Source organism: Triturus cristatus, chromosome 5_1 (genome assembly GCF_964204655.1).
Source record: "Triturus cristatus chromosome 5_1, aTriCri1.1, whole genome shotgun sequence".
NCBI classification, from domain to species: Eukaryota; Metazoa; Chordata; class Amphibia; order Caudata; family Salamandridae; genus Triturus; species Triturus cristatus.
This window is the reverse complement of record NC_140587.1, coordinates 206,334,117-206,357,426: the sequence shown is the minus strand read 5'-3', so window position 1 is coordinate 206,357,426 and position 23,310 is coordinate 206,334,117.

Sequence of the window (23,310 nt, the reverse complement as noted above, 5' to 3'; positions counted from 1 at the left end):
TGTCTATCTAGAAAAGTGTGTAATAGTGTTTTCCATCATTTTAGGATGCTGGCTGTTCATCATACTGAAATGCGAAAGTTTGTGAGACGGTTGTATTTTGCCAAAAGTCCAGCAATAAAGTTAAATGAATTGAATAGGGCTCTGTTCCGAGGAACGGTATCAGATGTAGAGAAGGTTGTTGATGAAATTCAGTTTTGTTACTTTGGTCCTGAACAAAACAGTGCAGAGAAGGACACAGTAAATGAGGAAGAAGTGGAAGAGAATGTAGAACCCTCTGTAAGTAACACATTTAATGATCACATAACAAAATTTGCAATAATCTCTAATGAAAGACCAAATTTTACTTGTATTTGTTGCCGCAGAACTCATTATAGAAAACAAACTAGGAATGTTGATCTCTACAGAAAGAGTGAAAATGAAGATAATTATAAGTGGAAGGATTTTGCCACATATATATTTCTTGAAAATTGTTTTGATTTGGGTGAAGATCAGCGTATTTGTAAATACTGTTACAACAAGTTAGAGGAAAATAGAATGCCGACCAGAGCTGTACATAATAATTTAGAATTGGATGCTATTCCTGCTGAACTTTCTGAATTAAATACATATGAGTCTATACTCATTCAATGTGTTCATCCGTTCCAGACCATAGTACGTATGGAGCCCAAAACTGGTAAATTACCTCCTTCCGATTTACTGAGAGGTTTAAAAGGTAGAGTGGTGTATTTGCCCTTGGATTTGAAAAAAAATATGGAAACTATTGATGCGGATACTTTGGAAACTGAACCATTAATTATTCTGGTTAATGGTGTACCTACAAAGAATAAGAAGATTTGGCAGGAGCTGGTAGATGTGCGGAAAGTACAAAGAGCAAATTTGTATTTGAAAAGGAATAACAAATGGTATGAATCAATTTATATAGAAGAAGAAGAAGAAGAAGATTTACAAGAAGACACAGAAACACCAACTGGACAAATTGAAAAAGTGGACAAGTCAAAGGAAGAAGAAATTTATGAACATTTTAGCATACATCCTCTTCATTCAAAAGAAGTTAAGGGAGACAATATTGATCTCTTTCAGATGAAGAAAGCAAAAGGAACTCCCGTGAGTGTATGGGAGGAGAGCTTGGAAGCTCGATGTTTTCCCCAGCTGTTTCCTAAAGGAAAAGGAGGACGATACGATGAACGTCCGGAACAGATTCCAGCTTCTGAGTATCGGACTACAAGACTATATGCTGAAGATCCCAGATTTCGACAAAGTATTCCTTATTTGTTCCATCTTTTATTTGAAAGCGACTTGTCTGCACTGTCTTATGCAGTAAATCACATTTTAAAAAGTGGAGTACATTTACAAAATGTGTCTGCTAAGGATTTTATGGAGAAAGTGCAGCACCGAGATGATCATTTGGAAACACAACTGATCAATCTGATGGCGTGTCAGCGTGGGACAAATGAATATTGGTACCGACGCCATGGTGAATTAAAATGCATGTTACGGAATTTAGGAACACTAACATGGTTCGTTACACTAAGCTGTGCCGAGTACGCTTGGGATGATTTACTGGATTTTCTACGAGAGGCAAATTCAAACATTAAAAACATCGAATACAAGACAGCAGGAGAACTGTGCTCATTGGATCCGGTTAATGTTTGCAGATATTTCAATCATAGATTTGAGGCTATGATGTCCTTCATCTGCAATAAAAAAAATCCACCTCTTGGAGAAGTAGTAGATTTCTTTTGGAGAAAAGAGTACCAGGCAAGAGGTGCTCCTCATATTCATATGCTGTTGTGGATCAAGGATGCCCCAAAGTTTGGAACAGATACTGATGAAGCAGTGTTATCTTACATTGAAGAATATGCAACATGTGCTATACCAAAAAGCACAGAAGAGAAAAAGTTAAAGGAGCAAGTTTTACGTTTCCAAAGTCATCGGTGTGGAAAATACTGTCGACGGAAATACAAGAGCAAAGATAAATACTACACTAAATGTCGATTTGGATTTCCTAGACCTGTTCTTTCAAATGGAAGAGTAAACAGTTTTATGTCAGCTGTGAGACATACTATCACAAGAAAATCACCTAAGAATACCTACAACCTTAAAAGAAAAGAAGAATCAAAAAATATAAATGACTACAACCCAGTCATTTTATCCATGTGGAACGCTAACATGGATATACAGTATGTAGCTGACAATTCCATTGCTGTTGCTCGATATGTAACGTCTTACATTACGAAATCAGAAAAAACAGAATTGAAGGAAATGTGGGAAGAGATTTCTCACGAGAAGACTGTCAGTAAGAAGCTGTACAGTTTCAGTTTGAAGATGTTATCGCATCGAGAAATTGGATCCTACGAATGTTCAGATAGGTTATCTTCTGCAAGTCTCTACTCGAAGTCAAGAAGAACAATTTGGGCAAGTTTAGGCCTTGCAGCAATGAGAAATCGGGTACTAAAATCTGTTGGAGAAATTGAATATTTGGCCGAGAATGACCCAGAAAGTACAGATATTTTGAAATCAAACATGTTGGACACATCTCTTCCCAAGAGAAGTCAACATCTGGAGAACATGTGTCTCTATGAAGTGCTGCAGAACTACATTTATTCACGGAAAGCCGCAGAAGACATCAACAATGGAAAATATAAAGTCATTGGTGAGGAAGGATGTTTGGTGAAGCAAACAAAAGGAAGTTTGATAAATCACAGGAAGCTGAGTTGCGACACTACTGACAAGAAGGAATTTTACTACTTGGCTCTTTTACAGTTGTTTAAACCATGGCGTACAGAGGATGAACTACTGGGAGAATTTCAAAGCTATGAAGATTCTTTTAATGCTTGCAAAGACAGCATACAATGCAGTACATTCTCAAGTTATCTGCAAATGTTAAATGAAGAAATTGAACAGGAAACTACAATTGCAGCAGAAATAGCTAGAGACAGTTCTCAGGACAGCCAAAGTTCAGAAACACTCAGTCAAGATCCCCTAGGACAACCAATCGTTGAAAATGAAGCATCAATAGCCATGAATGAAGTGGAAACGGCTATGAATCAAGCTCAAGAAGAATTTATAGACTTACAAAATTTGGAAAGACAACTGAACGAAGAGCAGCAACAAATTTATGAAGAGATCAGAAACAAAATTGATCACGGATTTCTACATGAAAAAAAAGAGTGCTCATGCACATCATTTCATCCAATCAGGATGTATGTAAGCGGACAAGCTGGAACTGGAAAAAGTTTCCTAATTAAAGTCATCAGAAGCTACCTACAGCAAAAAACGGATTCTACTTTGTCTTGTGTGGTTACTGCTCCAACTGGGTTAGCAGCATATAACATAAAAGGAATCACTTTACATCGTTTGCTAATGTTATCAGTGGAGCATGAGAACAAAATACAATACAACAAGCTAACTGGAGAAGCATCCTTGGAAGTTTCAAGAGTCTTGAAGAAGATGCAAGTTCTCATTATTGATGAGGTGAGCATGGTTTCAAACTTAATGCTTGCCTTTGTGCATTTAAGAATGCAGCAAATTCTGAAGACAGACTATGACATGTTATTTGGTGGAAAACACGTCATAGTTTTTGGAGATCTTTTGCAACTTACTCCAGTTAAAGGACAACCAGTGTTTAATACTGTCACACATGGGGGCGTGGCTTGCGCGCCGCGGCGAGATGGCGGTTCGCGCTTGAGCTCCGTGAAGAGCGAGGGCTGACGGAGACTTTGCCGACGCTGAGGAATGCCCCGCTCAGCGCCGAAGATGGAATATTACATGGGAAACTGCCGTGTATCCTACGAGGGAGTTTTCTAGAGGTGGAAAGTGGCCAGAGTTCACTTTTTGGCATTCTAAGGTTGCGCTTCATGTTTTCACGAGCGGCCGCCATTTTGTTTCTTCTGTGAGGGAGTTCTACTTGCGCTTCTACACGACGACGCTACTGGATTATCCTGTCAGGAGTGGAGGCATACAGGAGCTGGTGACGTTTTTTTTCACCTTTATTGAGTTTATTTTGTTTTTTCCTGCCGCCTATTGCAGTGCTGCCCCTTGTGTGAACTTGTTGAGGTTTTTGCTACCATATTATTCGTCAGACGCACTGCCACTTCCTTATGTGAGGCTTTTTTGCTCTGAGCTTTATTTTGGCTATTTTCGTAGTCGGTGAGGGCCTACTTTCGCCTGCAGCACATGATATTTTTTGTGAGGTGGTTTTTCTGACTGGGTTCGCCTGCCATATTATCTCTTCCTGTCCATTTTTCATCTTGCACATTGAGTGTTTTGCAGCCCCTGGCATTTCTTGCTATCACTATAGCTGAGGAGGGGTATTTTGTTCCTATTGAGGTGGCTTGCCCTATGGCTGAGAACATGGCCCCTTCACCGAATGCTAAGGACGTTAAGGAATCTAAAGCGTCTCTTAAGAGGTCCAAACAGGTTTCCCCAACACCTGAGCCTGCTTCTAAAGACACTAATTCGACTCTTGAGTCCATCCTGACGCGCCTTAATGAGGTCTATGAGATTGCGCAGTCTACTAAGACTAATACAGATTTATTGCAGGTGGAGGTGTTAGCTATCAGGAATGATTTCAAGGCCCTTTCCCTTCGTGTTTCAGGTACAGAAGCACGGATTAGTGGCGCAGAGGATACCATGCAAAAGCATTCTAGATCTCTCACGCAGATAGAGCGTTCCATGGCAGCATTGAGGAAAGACCTCACTGAACAAGAGGATCGTAATCGTAGATCTAATCTGCGAATTTTTGGTCTTCCAGAGGATGTTGAGAAAGAGGCATCTTCCATGATTGAGTTTCTTTATCAATGGATTCCATCTACACTACAAATTTCTTTTCATAAAGATTTTGAACTGGAACGGGCACACCGTGTCCCCTCCTTTCGCCCCAAGTCTGCTACGCAACCAAGAGCGATAATTTTTAAACCGGTGCGTCATCAACATACAGAGCAGATTTTGGCTCATATGCGGAAGGTTAGAGCTGTCTCTTGGAATGGTCATCGTATCTCAATTTCTCAAGACTTTGCCAGGGACACGGTGATAAGGAGGAAGGGCTTCCTTAATCTTCGGAAGCGTTTGTCTGAGATGAATATCCCCTTCTCCTTTGCTGGTCCCTCAAAATTCCGCATTACTTTCAAAGGTCGTGTCAGAATTTTCGACGAACCTGCGGATTTGGCCTCGTTTTTGGATAATCAAATGGAGTTGCAGATGGAGCTTCAAACGGGGGCTTCACATGTTCCTGGTTCTTCTGGCACCTGATGCGGCTATACATAATCCATTGTTTTTTTGTCTTTGTCAGATCTATTAGTCTAGCTGCTTTTAGATCTGCGTGGTGGTCTTTTTGTCCATTGGTTTTGACGTATTTCTGTCGCCTCTTGGTGCTCCCCTATTATCGTTATGGTGTTTTGATCTTTAGTGTTGTTAGTTTTATTGTATAAACCCCTTAATTTTTTGTCGTAGCATCTCATGTTGGCTTGCCTTTACTCCTGGTCGCGTGTCGTCCTGTTAATCCTTGCCTCCCCAGTTTGTTTCTCGACGTATTAGGTCTTGGTCCTTTTCCTTTCCCGTTGTTTGTCTTTGGTATGTGCGTCGACTTTTGTGGTGAATTTTGGTTATCCTATCCTTTTGTGGTCGGTCTTTTTGCTTCATGGTTGTTTTCTGTTATCTCGTATTTTTTGGAGTTGGTCATTGTCTTTTTATTTGCGTTATTAACGTGTTGCTGTATGGTTTGTCTAGGTGTTTTAATTATATCTGTTTACTAGGTATTTATTTATGACTATATTTAGAGTTAATATGGGTCATTCATATAGTTGTTAGTTATACCTTCTTTATTGATTTTTTCATTGAGTGATTTTAGTACATTGTGTTATTAATTGTCTTTTTTGAGTAGGCTAGTTTTTTATAGATGCTTTGTAAATTGATAGATCTATGCCTCTCTTGCCTACATGTCCACCTACTTAGGCAAGTATACTTATTTTGCCAGTTTTGGTGTATATGGCTTTATTTACTCATGGCCAGTTGTCTATAAATTTGTATATAGATTTTACATATTTATATGTAGTATTAGTTCTCTTATTTAGCTGCCATAGGGATTCACGGACTTCTATATTGACAGGATGTTATATACCGTTTTTAGTATGTTTCACCTATTGTTTCATATTGTATCATATAGTATGCTTTAGATTGTATTTCTTCTTTTCTCTGCATTATGGTCCTCTTTCTCTTGATGGAGTCCGTTTTGGGCTGGTTCTACCTAATAGTAATGTTATCTTTTAGTTCACTTTCCATCAGCTCTTATTGCCTTCCTTTTTCTCTCTCTGCTGCTTTTACCGCTCTCTATGATTCATTTTAATTGTTATATATATATTAATTTGGTCAAACATGTTGCCTTTATAGTCTCTCATTTCACTTATTTTCTAAGTTATAATTGATTCCAGCTCTTAGTTTTTAGATAGTTTTTCTTTTAAAATGTATAATCAACTATGCACTGTTCTGGGGCTTTTTATGCTGTTGTTGTTATTTCTCCTGTTGGCCCCTCGCTCTTTTTCCCATGTCCCCCCTTGTATGAATTTGGTCTTTTTCAGACCTGCCGGATTGGCCCTTCTCTCTCTCTTTTTCTGTTTTCTTTTGCTTTCTTTTTCCTCCTCTTTCCTTTTTTCTTTTCGGATTTCCTCTTTGGTCTCACCCTGTTTTGTGTTGGCTGTTGAGGTCTGCTGCTTAGCTCTCCTGGTTGTTGCGCTCCATTTGTCACATAGGGAATATCTTTTTTTCCTGATAATGGTTCTATGTCTGGAATGAATATACTCTCCCTTAATGTTAAAGGGTTAAATCATCCAGTCAAAAGGTCAAAGATTTTGGACTATTGTAAATCTCTTTCTTCGGATCTCGTCCTTTTTCAGGAAACAAAGCTCTCTGCCAAGGAGGCGTTGTTTCTGAAGAAAGAGTGGGTCTCTGATGTTGCTTGTTCGGATGCTTGTGGTAAAAGGAATGGGGTAATTACCTTAGTTTCTAAACACTCTGGGTTATCTATCGTTTCCTCTGAACAGGATACAGAGGGACGTTGGTTACTATCTAAGGTGTCCAATGGTAATGCTGTCTTATTTGTCATGAATATTTATGCCCCCAACAAGGATGACCCGTCCTTTTGGATTGCGATCGCCAAAAAGCTCGAAGATACCCCTCACTCTGGCAATCTTATTGTAGGTGGTGATTTTAACTTGCCAATGGACCTCATCCTGGATAGGCATTCTGCCTTTAACTTTCGTCCCCCTAAAGCCCACAAACAAATGACTAATATGTGCTCTCTTACCCATCTTCAGGATGTTTGGCGTCTTCATAATCCCACTGGTAGTGACTTTTCCTTTTTTTCTTCCCCTCATTCGTCCTTTTCACGCATTGATTATCTTTTGGTTCACTCTTCTCTGGTTCAATTTTCTTCCTCCCCGCTTATTCACCCCATTTTAGTTTCTGATCACGCCGCAGTGACATTTACTCTTACGTCCTTTGTTCCTAGGGCACGAGCTCGTTCGTGGAGACTCAACACAGAAATTTTACATGATGAGTCCTTGGTGCGAGAGTTTTCCAATGACATTGAGACTTTTTTTACTGAGAATGTTGGGTCAGTCAGTTCCCCTGTTGTTCTCTGGGACTCTTTTAAGTGTACTTTCCGGGGTCAGGTCATTAAGTGTATGTCAGGGAGGAATGCAGCCATTAAGAAGGAACTCACGGACCTAGCAGATGAGATCAAACGGCCGGAATCCCTTTTTCGTCATTCTCAGGACAAGACCTGCCTCCAGTCTATTAAGAACTTAAAGTATTCATACAATACTATAGTCACTAAGAGAGCTCATATTGGCCTGCAGGCTCAGAAATCTAAGAGATTGCTGTTAAAAAATCGTGCGGGCAAGATTCTTGCAGCCACTTTAAAGTTCCAGGAATCTTCTTGTAATACCTTCCAAATTTCTTCTATTACGGACCAGTCTGGTATGAAAACATTTCAAACTGCAGAAATCCTTGAGGTTTTCCGTGATTTTTATAATAATTTATATACCCCTTCGGCCCAAGCTTCTTTTGAACAATGTCAGGAGTTCTTGAAGTCGGTTCCTTTGAAAGTCGTTTCGGAGGAAGATAATCAATCATTAAATTGCCCGATTACTTCTGATGAAATCATTTCCGCGATTAAAGCTACTCGGTCTGGTAAAGCTCCTGGTCCTGAAGGCTATCCTATTGCGTTTTATAAAACCTTTATTCCTGTGCTTGTCCCGAAACTCAAATCCGTTTTTGATGCTTTTATTAAGGATGGTTCTGTGTCTGGTTCCGCGGCTGATGCTACTATTGTAGTTATCCCCAAAGAAGGGAAGGATCACGCAGATCCCAAAAATTTCCGTCCCATTTCCCTTCTTAACATGGAAGCCAAGATCTTTGCTAAAATTTTAGCTAAACGCTTAGAGTCCTTTATTCCTCAATTGGTTCATCCCTCCCAAACAGGTTTCGTAAAAGGACGACTTGCACGGGATAATATTCGTACTTTTTGTCATATTCTTGGGGCCGCTAAGCGATCTAATCTTCCGGCGGCTGCCTTGGCCCTTGACGCTGAAAAGGCCTTTGATAAGGTATATTGGCCTTTTCTAAGAGCTGTTCTATGTGCACATAATCTTGGGGATTCCTTTATTCGTATGGTTATGTCTCTTTATTCCCGACCTAGGGCTAATATACGGGTGAATGGAGCTACGTCTTCTTTTTTTAACCTTTGTCAGGGCACTAGACAAGGGTGTCCTTTGTCCCCTCTCTTATTTTTGTTGTCCATTGATCCTCTCCTTAGAATGATTGACTCGCATCCAGATATTAAGGGTTTCTCTTTTGGGTCTCATCAGTTAAAAACAGCTGCATATGCAGATGATGTTCTCATTTTTTCTGATGATATTGAACTGGCCATCCCTGCTATTTCGGATACGATTGCTCGTTTTTCAAAAGTTTCAGGTTATACTCTGAACAAAGATAAGACGGAGATGTTTCCTTTAAATGCTTACTGCTTCTCCTCTCATATGGGTTCGGTTGGCTTTAAATGGCAATCTAAACAGCTAAAATATCTGGGCATCTTCTTTTGTTCCACCCTATATGCTACGGCTACTTATAACGAAGCCCAAACTATTCTTAAGGTGAGACGTCTCTTAGAAAATTGGTCTCCGAAACATATTTCTTGGTGGGGCCGTATGCAGACTCTTAAAATGATGATCACTCCTATTATTAATTTTGTTTCCTCTATGCTTCCAGTAAGGCTTTCTGATTCCTTCTTTCATGATCTTGATTTGCTTTCTTCTAAATTTTTATGGAATGATAGAAGGGCTAGGATGGCTTATACATTTTTACGGAAATCTTATGATATGGGAGGCTGTAATTTTCCTGATAGGGGGAAGTATCAAACTGCTTTTCTTGCGTCCCAGGGTGCCCTTTGGTTTTCTTCTCCAGCTATTCATGTTCCAGCATGGTTGACAATAGAACAGGAATTGGCCTCCCCACTGCCGACTGCATCTTTTTTAACTACAAACACCCTTTCTATTCCATTCTCTCGCTCTATTATTTTAGACACTATTGCTGCGGTTCGTAAGGTGGATAAGAGAGTAGCGATTCCATTACATAAAACTAGGTGGTCGTCTATTTGGCGTAATTCTAAAATCAAAATTAATATTGACTCTGAGTTGATGTCTTACTGGGCTGGGAAAGGTGTCTCACTTGTTAAGCATCTCTATGATTCCAACAATGATCCTTCCCCTTTCTCATCCCTTGGTCAACAATTCTCTCTATCTAATTTGGATTTTTATACTTTTCTTAAGATTAAGGTTGCACTTGCTAAAGTCCACCTTCATCCTTCTTCCCCTATGATTACGCTCTTTCAGCTTTGGATCAGATCTGGTCATGTTGCGTCGCGGATTTACAAATTTTTATCGTCCTCTACACTCCCTTCTTAAACTGTCACACAACAAAAATGGATACATCATTTTGATCATAGTGTTACTGCTCATATCTCTTCTGATACCTGGCAAGATATTGGTAAATTGTCTCTTCGTAACAAAATTGCCCCTTCTCTAACACAGTCTAAATTTTTCTCTATTAATCTTCTTCATTGGACTCCCATTCGTCTATATTCACTCAATCTCAAAGAAGACAACTTGTGCTGGAGCTGTGGGCTTCTACCAGGCGATTTTCAACATATGTTCCTTGATTGTTCCCTTCTCCACCCCTTCTGGGATTTAGTTCACAAACACCTCATGCTCATCTTTAACATCAAATTCCACCTGTCTTTTCCATTAGTTCTTTTGGGTCCGTTGGCGGCCCCAGTCCCTTTGCCCTTAGATCCCATGGAGTTACAGTTGTTGGACCTCTTGTTAACTATTGCAGTCAAAGTAATTCTCATGGAGTGGAAATCTTTTTCGTCCGTCTCTTACCATACGTGGTGGGCTTGGGTTTCCTTTCTACGAAGTGCTCATACGTCAGTGGACCATGCTCATCTCTCTCCTTCTATTTCCTCTGGTGTTTGGAAAGCCTTAGACTCGTACATGGAGTTGGCATCTGAAGGGTTGGTGGAGCAATGTCCCTTTGATTTGTCTGGTTAGTGTTGTCCTGTGTGTTGGGTGATTCCTCTGGAAATCCTCTCCTCTTTCTTTTCTTCTCTCTGTCTCTCTTTTTCTTTCCTCCTCTCTTTCTTACTCTTTCCGTCTTTTCTTTTTTCCTTTCTTCTCTTTCCTCTTCTCCCTAATTTGCCATCTGTGGGTGATACTTTTGATATATATCTTTGCCAGTTATCATTTTGGGTCTTCCCTTCTTAAGTAATTTATTTATCGGATGTCTGTAAATTAATGTATGACAATGATTTGCTCTCCTATTTATTAATTCTACAATAATGTATCTATTACCTTATTGTCCGATATCAATTGTATCACTTTGGCTTGTATCTTATGCTTCATATTTGCGCTTTTAAAATAATAAAATTCTTTTGAAATCAAAAAAATACTGTCACACATGAAGACACGAAGAAGTCATTGGGAAGCATCGGAAATACAAATATTTGGTCCTTCTTTGAGTACAAGGAACTTACTACTAATATGAGGCAAGCAAGCGATGAAGAATATGGAAGTATTCTGAAAGATATCATAATTGGACTACTCACAGAAAATTGGCAAAAAAGCATTACAGAGTCGGCTGCTACATAATTTATTTCCAAAGGAAGAAATAGTTGCAGAGAAGATATACAAGAACATTGCAGAAAACAAAAGTATCATCTGCTTAATGCCAACTCTACGTGAATGCTCAATATTCAATGAGGAGCTTTTGAAATTGGAAAAGGAAGAGATCAGGAAATTAGAAGCAGTGGACAAAATTGAGGATGGAAGAATTACTGTCACAGTAACAGGCACACTGAAAAATAAATTGGATTCACTAGAGAAGAACATTTCCAAAACAGCTGGATTAGAAAAAAATCTATATGTTTGCATGAACTGTAGAGTATTTTTAAGGAGAAATTTGGATGTTGAAAAAGGTTTAGTTCATGGAGCTATGGGAAGAGTTGTGGGTTTTATTAATTATCAGAAAAAAGATGGAATTGAATGTTTAAAAATAAAATTTGATCAGATAGAAGAAGTTAAAGACATTTGTCGTTGTACAGTTCGTTTCATGCTTGTGAAAGACTTATATGTACGTAGGAAGCAGTTTCCGTTTTCGCTAGCATATGCTGTAACTATTCACAAGTCTCAAGGATTGACTGTAGATTGTGCATTTGTGAACATTGGTTCAACTGTGTTCAAAGAAGGTATGGCATATGTTGCTTTGTCACGAGTGAAAACATTATCAGGTTTATTCATGATAGACTTTGATGACTCAAAGGTTAGTGCTGATACAAATTGTGTAAAGGAGTATAATAGATTAAGAAGAAGCTATGCTCCTCATTTAGGTCAGTATCCTGTGTTGGAGAAACGTGTAGTTTCTCGTAAAAGGAGAAATGAGAATATCTGTGATGAAGATGTACAGAGGAGGAAAAAAAAGAGGAGTGATGTAATTGCAAGCAAAAAGAGTAAGGAAAAAGAAGAACAGGTTGTAGGATGTCATTTTGAAAATAGCTCTGGTGTCAACTGCTACGCAAATGTAGTGCTGAATGTTGCATTTCATCTGGAAAGTTTGCAAGAGCAGATAATAGTAAATCAGGGAAAAAGATTCTGTTCAGAGCTGAGTCTCCTTTTTCAAAAGCTGAGTAATGATAAAACTCAAATAGAAAGTGCTACTGAAATTAGAAAACTTTTAGATGTATGTTCAGGACGAACACAGTTTTCTCAAAATGAACAGCAAGATGCACACGAATTTTTGATGTTTTTTCTTCAGGTACTGGAAGAAGAAGAAGTTGCAATTGATAATTTATTTGGTCTCTCTTATAAATGGGAACATAGTTGTGAAAACTGTTATAATATATGTGGCTCTAATGTTGATAATGAAAGGTTTATTTTTTTGACATTGCCAGAGACTAAAACAGTCACTTTTGCTAAATTAGTTAAAGATGCTAATCATAGCATGCAATGCGGTGAGTGTCAATCTGACATGTTTTCAACATTAATTTTAAAGGAATACGGACAGTATGTAATTTTAATGATGCAACGATGTAGAGCTGATGGTTCAAAATTGGATACTTTAATAAAGAAGTTTACAGGACAGCAATTATCAATTTCAGGAAAAACTTTTGTAACTGTTGCAATAATTTTCCATGAAGGACCTACTGTTACTTCTGGACATTACACAGTTTATCTTAAATGTGAAAAAGGCTGGACACTGTGTAATGATTCCCAATTGGTTTTTAAGCAACGTTTGCCTTTTGATTTAGCAAATTCCTATCTAATCTTCCTGAAACCTAAATTTTAGAGAGACTTGGCAAGATCTGGACAAAACAATTTTACCATTTTATTGGATTACCATTGGAATTTTCAAAAATAAAGATTTTTTAAATTATCATTTGGCCTAATGGAAAGATAACCAATTGTAATGTGGACTTTTTAAATTTTTAATGAAACTTTCGAAAACCAAAAATTTAGAGAAAATCGGTAACATCTGCTCAATTTAAATTTTGGAATGTTATTGGAGTGCCATTGGAAATTTTTTCAAAAAAGATTTTTTAAATTACTATTTGGCCATGTGGAAAGGTAAACAATTCTATTGTGGACTTAATAAATTATTAACAAATATTTAGGGAACCAATATGTTACAGAGAATCGGTGAGATCTGTACAAATAAAACTTTAGAATTTTATTGGATTACCATTGGAAATTTAATCAAAAAAATAATTTTAAAATTACTATTTGGCCTAAAGGAAATGGAACCAGATGTAATGTGGAGTTATTTGAGATATAATATTGTGATTATACTTCTGAAACAAACATATCAGACGGTATTTTAAAGAAATAAGTATTGATATTAGATGATATTTATTTAGAATATTATGCATTTCTATAATGTTAAGTTTAAGTAAAAAGAGATTCTGGGCTTTTTTAATACAATCTTTGAGATTGTTATTTTTTTTTGCCCGCTGTAAAATGATGAATGCAATTGCTTTCACAATTTATAGTGAAATGCAATATATTCTGAAAACAGCAAAAATAAGGCAAAAATATTTTTTGATAAATATGTAAATATGTGTACTGTATTATAAAATGTTTTAAAAATATTAATACTTTTTTCTTTTTTTTCAGATTGATATAGAAAATTTTCGAAAACTAGAACCATTTTTAAAGCAATTTTTTTTAAAAACAAATGAATAAATATTTTTTTGAGTGGGTATGGTAAGTCAATAATAATAATTGTAGTCTCTCAAAGACCTTGTAATGTGATAATTGATTGTTAGTGTTTTTTAAAAAAAAAAAAAAAAAATACGCGCACCGTACGCGTACGGTAAAAAAAAAAAAAAAAAAAGTTTTGAAAAACATATATAAAAAAAAGATGAAAGATAAGGTTGGCTCTTAAAAGAGCCGTTGTGTTCATGCAGGGACAGAGGAAAGAAAGATTGGGAAAATTAGTCTCTGCGACAAGTGTGCTGATCTATTTTGAGGTTCACTAGGGAAACACTGGTCTCCCTATGACAAATTAAATCATGACAAGAGGCGCATCGAATATCAACCCTCAGAAATCGAGGGTTAATTTCCAGAGGGCCAGCAAAAGGAGATGCTCCCCCCACAGATGAAGGGCTCACCTGACCTGCAGAAGAAGGACTCAGCCCTGCAGATGATGGTCCAGGCTGAGCTGCTGTGGATGTGCTTGGTTGACTTACTGAAGGGTTACCTCCAGTAAGTCGAGCATGTGTCCTTTTGTGTACATCCTTGAGGTGCCTCATCATGGTATGATTCCCAAAGGAATACTTCCTGTCAGGATTACCTCTTGAAAGTACACGCTGACACAGCTTGCAAGTCACTAAGGGTGCATTTACCTTTTGCTGGCCTTCAGGAAAAGTAAAATAATCCCATACATAAGAGGTCTTTTGTTTCCTCGCTCTCTGCCTCAAGGTAGTGCTGCTAGTGCTAGCCTCACTCTCAGAAGGGCTCTGCTGTTCTGCCATCGTATCACAAAGACAACCCAGCTCCTTCTCCTAAGGCATCACAAGCAGAAATGAGGGGAATAGGTGTGGTGTAGGAGAGTTCTAGAACTGAAAGTAGTTTCAACCAATCAAAAGTTGTGTTTCATGATCACATGACCTACCGTACGCTTACGGTACGCTTACGGCAAAAGTACGCATGCGCGTAAAAAAGACACGCGCTTGCGCGCATGCGCATAACAGTCACTACCCGACACTTCCGCGTAATGTGTGCGTGTAGCGTACACGCGTACGCGTCCCACGCGGAGTACGCGCGGCAACGCAAATTGCGTAACTATACGCAAACAGCGTAGATAAATTACGGACATTGCGTAAACCGTACGCTTACCATAAGCTTACGGTACGCGTACTAAAAAAAAAATAAAAAAAAAAGGAAAAAATGTATTGCTAATAAATTTTACCTGTTTATTTTATAAAATATTTTAAAAAAAACATATTATAGAATTTTAAAAATTTAACCATAGTCTTAAAAAAAGGATAGAAAATTTAAAAAAATATATGTTTAAAAAATAGAAGAAAATAAAAAAATTAGCATTTAAAAAACCTTGCAAATTCACTGAAAAAACCATGGGTTTCACACACGTTATAGTTAGGAATTAGCATTTAAAAAACCTTGCAAATTCACTGAAAAAACCATGGGTTTCACACACGTTATAGTTAGGAATTAGCATTTAAAAAACCTTAGAAATTCAATAAAAAAACCAAAGGTTTCACACATGTTATAGTTAGCTGGACATTTCACTCGTAAAAAACCATTGAAATTCCCCCGTTATAGTTAGTTCAGCTAACTATAACTCGCGCGCCCGCAATGCACTGCTGATGACGTCACATATTACATCACTCATGACATGGTCAGTGACATCACTCATGACATCACTGATGACATCTCAAATGACATTACTGATGACATCACTAATGACATCATCCTTGTGATAGAGTGGCAGACCACCTCTGCCCCTAATATAACCTTTGATACACACATTCAAAAATAGAAATTAAAATTTTAAAAACAATGGACATACCAATACCAGTTACAACAACCTATTCAGTAATTCTAAGATCCACATACACATCCACTCATTCACCAACAGTCCTGTACAGTCACTCATACATGTACTCACTCATCATATGTACTCATACACGTATACATCCTGTTACACAATGCCACTCATCCATAGAGGTACTCACACACATAGTCACTCATGCTAATAAAGAATCAAACATACATTTACTTGCATATACAGTTATACACACACCGTCACACTTACTTCTACAGAAACTTACACATACTTAGTCTTTTAAACAATCACTTATAGAAACACATACTTATTCATACAGGAACTCTTCCAATCTCTCACTCTCACATATACTCGCTTATATACATCAATTGTCACATATACTAGTTTAAAACATATGTAGTTACTCATAGAGACACTATTGAGACAGTCATTCACTCACTAACACACCCATGCACACACTCATTCACCATAGAGTCCTGCACACATGCTGTCTTCAACACATACAAAGAGTGAGTCACTCATTCATGCACCTATGCACTACGTAATACCCCCCACCGAACCATACAGACATCAGACACTGATACTCAAAAAACCAACTAATAACCTATATAGATACCCATGTAGCTACTCACCAACCCATGCAGCCACTTATACACAAAGTGAGAGACTGATACAGATATTTACATATTTAAACATTACTCACTAAACCATGTATTCACTAAGATACACTTAATCAGTCAGTTATACAATCAATTTTTCAAAAACAATTCATCCATTTAGACACTTATATACCCATTTATTCTTCCATCGACCTTGAGATATTCATATATAAAACATATGTAATTTTCTGAAAAACACACATTCTCTGAATGATGTCATCAGTGATGTCATTTGAGATGTCATCAGTGATGTCATGAGTGATGTCACTGACCATGTCATGAGTGATGTAATATGTGACGTCATCAGCAGTGCATTGCGGGCGCGCGAGTTATAGTTAGCTGAACTAACTATAACGGGGGAATTTCAATGGTTTTTTACGAGTGAAATGTCCAGCTAACTATAACATGTGTGAAACCTTTGGTTTTTTTATTGAATATATATATGTATATATATATACATATATATATATATATATATATATATATATATATATGTATATATATATATATATATATATATATATTACCTACTGGCGGTCGCCAGTAGGTAATTATAGTTAGGACCCTGTTTCCATAGGAAAACCGCAACATTCTATTTGGAATAACTTTGGCGCCGGTCGACGAATCCTCGCGAATTTCTCAAAATAGGTGGGGCGCTACGCTCCGCTCCTACCCTGAAAGTCTCGGGGGGATTCGTCAAGCGGGGGCTGAGATAAAAGGGGGGTCCCAAAACGCGTTTTTCCCATGCATTTTTCCATAGGACCTTTAGACACAGCTACAGCCCGAACGGCTGAACAGAGTTACTTGAAATTTGGCAGAGAGGTAGTCCTCAGGTCAAGGAAGTGCCTTTTGTAGGTCTGGTGTAAATCTGTTCAGTAGTTCCTGAGAAAATCGCCTTTCAATCAATATATATATCTGAGCCAGCTTACGGTGCGCTTACGGTAAGTTTACCGTACGCGTACGGTGACGTGCGCGAGCGCGAATCTGATTGGCTGTTAGATGTTAGTAAACATTCGAATCGGTCGAAACCAGGAAATGGCGGCCGCCATTTTTTCTCTCGCACTCTGAGAGGGGGTTTAATAACAAAGGGCAAAAACATGTAAAGGGGCTGTTTAGACAGCTCCTAAGCACCTAGCCATGTTGAGGGAGTCCCCAAAGATCCCCTAAGGCCAAAAACGGAATTTTTATTTTTTTGTTAATTTCGGCAATTACGCTTACCGTACGCGTACGGTCAAAATTATTTAAAAAAAAAAATATCCATACTCTCCCCACCCCATGTGCAAATGGTCCCCGAAGGGGAACATTTGCGCATGGCTTTTGATTCATGTGAAAAATTGAAATATAACCTTTCACAACGAAGCGCATCATATGTCCTCCATGTACGCACGGTGGGCGAAGCGCATCGTGCGTACATGGCCTATCTAGCGTAACGTGGGCACGCGGTGCGCCCACCGTGCGTGCACGGCACTAACTGCGTAAAGTGGGCGCGCGGTGCGCGAAGCGCACCGCGTGCTCACTGTGCGCGCACGGTGCGCGAAGCGCACCGTGCGCGCACGGAACGAACTGCGTTAAGTGGGCGCGCACGCCACGAATGGCGTAAAGTAACTTAGCATTTAAAAAAACGTACAAATTCACTGAAAAAACCATAGGTTTCACACACGTTATGGTTAGGAATTAGCATTTAAAAAACCTTGCAAATTCAGTGAAAAAACCATAGGTTTCACACATGTTATAGTTAGCTGGACATTTTACTGATAAAAAACCAATGAAATTCCCCCGTTATAGTTAGTGCAGGCAACTATAACTCACGCGACCGCAATCCTCTGCTGATGCTAATACTGTATTTAGACACTTATTTACCTATGTCTTCTTCCATAAATTTTTAGCTATACATATATTACAAATATTTTTTTTTCATAAAGACACATATGTCATCAGCAGAGGATTGCGGTCGCGTGAGTTATAGTTGCCTGCACTAACTATAACGGGGGAATATATATATATATATATATATCCAAAACAGAGTTACCCCATTTAGAAGAGCCACTTGTAGGTAGGTAAAATCTTCGTTTAGTAGTTAAATTCGTTTTGCTACAGTGAGCCTGACGCGTTTCATGCTTCTCCAGCAATTTGCACAATAAACGAAGATTTTACCTACCTACAAGTGGCTCTTCTAAATGGGGTAACTCTGTTTTGGATTTTTTACTGTAGCAAAACGAATTTAACTACAAACACCAGCAGGCTCTGGGAGAGCCAACGCCCACTGGGGCAGGTGTTCAAGATTTAATCAGCCGGTGCTCCATGAAATGTTCACTAAAGCCTCTGAAGAAATGCTGGAGAAATGCTGGAGAAGCATGAAACGCGTCAGGCTCACTAATACAGTTGGACTTTGTTTCCCTCCACTGCGCTGACAATTTGCACAATAAACGAAGATTTTACCTACCTACAAGTGGCTCTTCTAAATGGGGTAACTCTGTTTTGGATTTTTTACGGCCAATCCCGGTCGGGGAAGAGCCCTGCCACATAGAAGTGGACCGAGCTGCAGTCACCTGGCAAGCAGCGCTGAGGACAGGAAGGTCGTGTGTGCAGGTTTTCGAATATGCAGCCCAGAGGCAGTGGAACGATTTCCAGACCCACTGTGGTAATATTTTCTTTGAACATTGACACTTTTATTTGAGCAGCTCACTGCAGCAAAACGAATTTAACTACAAACACCAGCAGGCTCTGGGAGAGCCAACGCCCACTGGGGCAGGTGTTCAAGATTTAATCAGCCGGTGCTCCATGAAATGTTCACTAAAGCCTCTGAAGAAATGCTGGAGAAGCATGAAACGCGTCAGGCTCACTAATACAGTTGGACTTTGTTTCCCTCCACTGCGCTGACAATTTGCACAATAAACGAAGATTTTACCTACCTACAAGTGGCTCTTCTAAATGGGGTAACTCTGTTTTGGATTTTTTACGGCCAATCCCGGTCGGGGAAGAGCCCTGCCACATAGAAGTGGACCGAGCTGCAGTCACCTGGCAAGCAGCGCTGAGGACAGGAAGGTCGCGTGTGCAGGTTTTCGAATATGCAGCCCAGAGGCAGTGGAACGATTTCCAGACCCACTGTGGTAATATTTTCTTTGAACATTGACACTTTTATTTGAGCAGCTCACTGCAGCAAAACGAATTTAACTACAAACACCAGCAGGCTCTGGGAGAGCCAACGCCCACTGGGGCAGGTGTTCAAGATTTAATCAGCCGGTGCTCCATGAAATGTTCACTAAAGCCTCTGAAGAAATGCTGGAGAAGCATGAAACGCGTCAGGCTCACTAATACAGTTGGACTTTGTTTCCCTCCACTGCGCTGACAATTTGCACAATAAACGAAGATTTTACCTACCTACAAGTGGCTCTTCTAAATGGGGTAACTCTGTTTTGGATATATATATATATATATATATATATATATATATATATATATATATATATATATATATATGTCTCCATTTGTTGCTCTGCTCTTAAGAACGCACTCACAGCAGACCCAATTCGACTGAATTCTTTATTCTGGAGGAACCGGAAACATGCATCACTGATTACTTGCACCTGACGCGTTTCGACGCCCCCAGCCCCTTATTCATAGGTTTAAACAGCACCTGCGCAGAAATGCTACAAACTCCGATTTAATCATATGCTGAAAGTTCAATGCCCTCCATTGGGAATTTCATTTGCAAAGCACAGCAGCCACGCAGAAACCTACCGAAGGAAAAATGTTTGTTTTAAACACTACAAACTCCATCATGCACTGCAATAAGGTACTCACCTGAAACCCAATGGAGGGCATTGAACTTTCAGCATATGATTAAATCGGAGTTTGTAGCATTTCTGCGCAGGTGCTGTTTAAACCTATGAATAAGGGGCTGGGGGCCCCGACACGCGTCAGGTGCAAGTAATCAGTGATGCATGTTTCCGGTTCCTCCAGAATAAAGAATTCAGTCGAATTGGGTCTGCTGTGAGTGCGTTCTTAAGAGCAGAGCAACAAATGGAGACATATATATATATTGATGTATGTATATATATATATATATATATATATATATATATATATATATATATATATATATATATATATATATATATGTATATATACATATACCTTGTGTGGTTCTCCTTTCATTTAGTAATTCAAGAGGTTATAATCTTGTAAACCAAGCTGCTTTACACTCCTGCAAGACTTAGCCTGAAGGCTGCGCTCCATAGCTACCACTAGGATAGCTTTCAGTAAAGGTTGTCTTTAAACCTATCATCAATAAGGGTTGTTTGGACTGGTGCAAGGTGCCCACTATAACTAGTGGACAGCATATGCAAGGCCAACTTCTCACAATGGTGTGCAGCGGTTGGATTCAAGCTTGCTATTGTTTTACCAGATAATGTCTTTGAGTGACTAACTGAAAACCACTATAGGTACATAGGTATGCATAAATCAAGTTTAGAATACAGCAAGTTCTACTGAACTTAGAGTTGTGTGTCAAGGGCTTAGCACACCCTTTCTACAACTCAAGAGAGTTTAGTGGGCCTCACTAGAGTAGGTAGGTGCATACACCACACCACACTAGTCATGTCTTCAAGGGCAGAACCCAGTGGGTCTCTCCCCTCTAAGTATGATCATATGACACACCAAGAGTTGAGGATAATGTGTTCCTCAAGAAAATTGAAGACAGGAAAAAGCCCAACAGCACAACATCTCATACAGATGTTTCTGGCAGATGACCTTAGGAAGACCCCAGGGTCCGATGAGGTAGGCAAGATGGGTGGGGCAGCCGAAGAAGAAAGACCAACAGGTGACAACACCTATGACCAGGACTCTGATGCTGACCAGGAAGATCAAGATGATTCTAACCTGGAAAATCCAATCCATCCTGAAGGTGAGGGAGAAGGCCTCTGTGGCCCTCTCTATACCCCACCTGGAAGGGTTGGTGGTGTGCCAAGAAGATCAAGACCTCTTTTACTGGAGTCTAATCATTCTGGTGAATCTGGAGGGATCTGTCTCTCATTGGACCATTTTACCCCAGAAGAGGGAGTCCTCTTATGAGAGAAAATGCAGACTGATCCAGTTTGAAGACGCTAAGCTTAGGATCAAGAGGGAACAATTAGCATTGGACAGGGAATCCCTGGAGCTCCAGAGAGCTTCACAAAGATGGGGGCTAGAGCCCCATGGTGGCACCAACAGTGTCCCTAGAGGTAGAGAGCATACCCATGACCATAGGAACCTGAACAAGATTGTCCCTCCCTACCATAGTGGGGATGACATCCACAAATGAATTACTGCACTGGAAAGGGCCTGTAAAGTACAGAGGGTCCCTCAGGAGCAGTGGGCAGCAATTGCGTGGCTCTCCTTTGCAGACAAAGGAAGAGACAAGCTCCTCACTGTAAGAGAAGAGGATGCTGACAATTACACAGTCTTGAAGAGTGTACTGATAGATGGGTTTAGCCTGACCACTGAACAGTACAGGTTGAAGTTCAGAGATACCCAAAGGCACAGACTCAAGACTGCGTTGACTTTGTAGATTGTGCTACTAAGGCTCTGGAAGGCTGGTTACTTGGCAGTAAACTGTGTGATTTTAAAGGATTATACAATTTGATTATGAGGGAACATATCCTTAATAATTGTCAAAATCAGTTGCATCAGTACCTGGTGGACTCTGATCTGACCTCTCCTCAAGACTTGGGTCAGAAGGCAGAAAAATGGGTCAGAACCAGGGTGAGGTGGAAGGTTCAGAACCAAGGTGGTGACTCCAAGAAGCAGGATTCCAAAAACTCTGACAAGGGTGGGGACAATGGTAAAGACCAGAAGTCTTCTTAAGGGCCCCAAAAATCTGCATATGGTGGGGAGTCCCAATCAAAAAAAAGGGAAAGGCCAAAAGAAACCATGATGTAAAATCTGTAAACGGAAAACAAAACAAAAAAATTTTGGGAATCCTTGCACAAGTGTTTGCTATGACTAGGTTACAGTCAAAAATGCCAAAAGCCGAACAGGCCCTGGATCCTAGAAGAATGGACCAGGTGCCTCCTAAGAAAAGGAGCAGCAGGCATAAGGCAGTGTCTTCCCCCCCGGCTCAGGAAGCAGATCAGTCTCTTGAGGGAGATGATCTCAGGTCTGAAGAAGGAACTGTTCCAGATGATCTTGAGCCTGACCAGGTTGAGTTCTTGGGGACAGGGTGCCCTTCCAGGGCAGATCTGGGCCAGGAGCAGCTGCTCTGCTCTTGAACCCCTCAGAAAGCAAGCTGTTGATGAGGCTGCTGGGAATGCTAATGGAACTCATAAGATATATTGGGATGATGGACTCCTGTACTCAGAGAGTAGAGACCCCAAGCCTGGTGCCTCCAGGAGGTTAGTTATACCTCTGAAGTTTAGGGGCTTTCTATTGACACTAGCCCATGATATTCCCTTAGCCGGACACCTGGGCCAAAACAAGACTTGGGACAGAATTGTCCCTCACTTTCATTGGCCCCACATGTCTGAAGACCCCAAGGAGTTTTGTCGCTCCTGTGTCACCTGTCAAGCCAGTGGTAAGGCAGGTGGTATCACAAAGGCCCCCCTGATACCACTACCTGTGGTGGGGGTTCTCTTTGAGAGGGTTTGGATTGACATAGTTGGTCCCATGGATCCTCAGACAGCATCTGGGCACAGATTTACACTGGTGGTGGTGGATCATGCCACTAGGTACCCAGAAGTCATTCCCCTTAGGACCTCTACAGCTCCTGTGGTGACAAGGGCCCTACTTGGAATCTTTTCCAGAGTTGGTTTCCCTAAGGAGATAGTATCAGACAGGGGTGCAAACTTCATGTCTAGTTACTTAACAGCAATGTGGAAGGAGTGTGGAGTAAATTACAAATTTACCACCCCTTATCACCCACAATGCAATGGGTTAGTTGAAAGGTTCAACAAAACCCTAAAGGGCATGATAAAAGATCTCCCAGAAGAGCTTAGGCGTAGATGGGACATACTTTTACCCTGCATTCTATTTGCCTAGAGGG